This window comes from Belonocnema kinseyi, chromosome 9 (genome assembly GCF_010883055.1).
Source record: "Belonocnema kinseyi isolate 2016_QV_RU_SX_M_011 chromosome 9, B_treatae_v1, whole genome shotgun sequence".
In the NCBI taxonomy this organism is placed as follows: domain Eukaryota; kingdom Metazoa; phylum Arthropoda; class Insecta; order Hymenoptera; family Cynipidae; genus Belonocnema; species Belonocnema kinseyi.
The window spans coordinates 83,496,652-83,499,689 of NC_046665.1; positions in this window are offsets into that span (position 1 = coordinate 83,496,652).

Below are 3,038 nucleotides of genomic sequence, written 5' to 3' on the forward strand. Positions count from 1 at the left end.
TATTAAAAGAAGTACATTTTCCAGAGACAGATTCTTAAGAGGGTTAAATTTTATACTTGTGAACACTTTAGACAAAATACAATATAAATTAAAAATGTTTCTTAGAAAATCTGTCTCATCTATAGGACCTATTAAGTAAGGTCTTATGTGCTAACTTACTCTTAAGTGCATTCATTTACCCGAGAAAAGAAACAGGCTTTCTGGTTCTTTTCTCGGCTTGTCTCACGCCTGTCTCGTTTTTGCCAATAGAAATATAAGAGAGTTTGAGAACAATAATAAAAATTGTGAAATATAATGTTAAATTTAGCGATTAGGCCCTTATGGTGAGGCGGTGTTCTTCTTTACCATGCAAAAAGGGTTGAGTTCTACATGATCCCATAACTAGATGAGCGCGGGATACGCGATCATCACAGGTCCGAGTTCTGCGTAAATTTAAATTTAGTAAATGAAAAATAGCTTATTTTATACAAAAAACGGCCTTCGTTAATTAAAAGAATAAAACGAAATCCTACAACAAATTGTTGCTCATATTTACATTAACCGTCAAAGAAAGGATTGATTTGATTCTTATCAAATCGACTTATTAGAAAAGACTAAATTTCTCCCAGAAAGGCAAATGTTTAACAAAATACATAAATTTCTAACTAAATATTTAAAATTCTACTAAAAAAGGCAAATTTTCTAAAAAACGAAAACGAATTTTTGTAAAAATTGTTAGATTTTCAAGTATAAATTTACTCAGGATACTACTGAGTGGTAAACACCCCCATTGTGACTACGGAACCTACTATCGGCGAGAAAACTATAGGCATCTGCCTTTGAAGCTTAACAACTCAGTCAAAAAAAATGCTAGCGCAACAAAAAAACAGTCATTTAAAAGCTAAAAGTGTTCTACGTTAATGAGCTTGAAGACGTTTATGTAAAAAAATTATTGTGCTTAGCAGACTGAAAAATGTAAAGAAAAGTCAGGTTTTTTGGGTACATTTAAGAACAGTCAAGTTTAGAGCATTATTTCTTATACAAGGGGCAATGGAAAAGATTTGAAAAAATTCATGAGTATGAGAAAAACTGTTGTGAACCAGTTGCAATTGAGAAATTTAATAAATAATAAAAATTGTTGCTTAAAAGTACAAAAATGTGCAACTATATTATCTTCAGTTCTAATACAGATATTAAAGCGATTCAAACTGCAAACTGTAATTGATAGGCTCTGCATTTCTTTTCAATCAACCGTAAGGATGTGTTAGTCTTTACATTTTTCAGTCTGCTAAGCACAATAATTTTTTTACATAAACGTCTTCAAGCTCATTAACGTAGAACACTTAGCTTTTAAATGACTGTTTTTTTGTTGCGCTAGCATTTTTTTTTTTTTTTGACTGAGTGGTTAGGCTTCAAAGGCAGATGCCTATAGTTTTTTCGCCGATAGTAGGGTGTTGTTACGTCAATGGTGAATGCGGGAAGCCATTTGAAACTGGCAATAGAAACATTACCGTAAGCGGTAGGCACAATACAGGAAGATCTTAAATTTTCGTGCGCAGGTGCGCAGTTGTCCTCTTCCTGTACATGGACAAGTGTGCGATTGAGAAAGTTTGTCAAATTGAATGTAAGTTAGAGAGGTTATTTTCTTTTGTTGATCAGCATACGAAAGATACACGAAATAAATATATAAACAGTATTTTCGGTACTCCCTCCTAGAAAAAATCGATTGAACACGATTAATAACGATTCAGAGCAGTCAAAAGTTGAATCAGCTTAAATTGTTGCTAATAGTGTAAACTGTTCCCAATCGGATTGAATTGAGTAAAGACAATTTCTTCAGCATTCGGTCACAGACCTTTTAAAATCAAAGGTGAACGGTTCTATCGATAAATAAATAATAATAAATTTATAGATCTTTTCAGGCGGACAACTTTTGTCTGGTAATTTAAATTCATACCTTGTGTCGTTTTTTTCCAACAAATTTAATATTTTTATTTAGAATGTTATTTTTTACGACTAAAGCAAAAACTAACTGTCCTATCCAAAATTATAGCTCTTTTTTGAATGAACAAGTGTTGTCTCATTTTTTCTCGTACCTCATATCAAAAAGTGATTAATTCTTAATTTGTGGTTCTTTCCAGGGCGCGCAATTTTAGCTTTTTCATTTTTTTCGTATCTTGCCTAGTTTGACCAAAAAATGGAAATTTAGAATTTTTCATTATTTTTGGTACGATCAAATTTGGAGTGTTCAACTTCTCGACCAAATTAAAAAAATATTTATCATAGTCTTGTAGGGCTTTCAAAAATCAAAGTTTTTCTTCTCTTGATTTTTTTTCATGTCATGCGTTTTTTGGCTTAAAATGTTCATTTTAGATTGTGTTTTTGGATTTTGAAAATGCTCTAGCCCTGATAATTTTCTTTTTATAGAAAAAAATCATGGGGATAAATTGTTTGAGTTTCTGAGTACTATTAACAACCGTACATAAAATTTTAAAATCTTGAAAAAATGTGGTTTCAAACATTTTTGGTACGATCAAATTTGGAATTTTCAACTATTAGACCAAATTAAAAAAGTTGTTATCATAATCTTGTAGGGCTTTCAAAAAGCAACGTTTTTCTCTCCAGACTTTGTTTCGTATCATGCGTTGTTTGCTTAAATTGTTAATTTTAGTTTGTTTTTATGGATTTTAAAAATGCTATAACTCTAGTCATTTTTGGTTTTTCAAAAGAGTCATTAGGATAAATGGTTAAATTGTTTAAAATTTATGAGTAACCGTACAGAGAATTTTTGAATTTTTAAAAAAGTCGTCTCAAAAATATTCAAAATGTGCCCACTTTTTGAATTTTCATCCAAAATGGTTGGCTAACGAACTTGCCCTTTAGTTTAGGACACTAAACGAGTGTACTAAAGGGCAATCTATTAAATCAATTTTTTCAAAAGTTATCGTGTTCATAGACAGACAGACATACATACAGACAGACATATTCGTAAAAACCTGTTTTTCGGATTCAGGGGGTCTCAAAACATGGATATTTGACAAAAACTGGGGGGGGGGGGG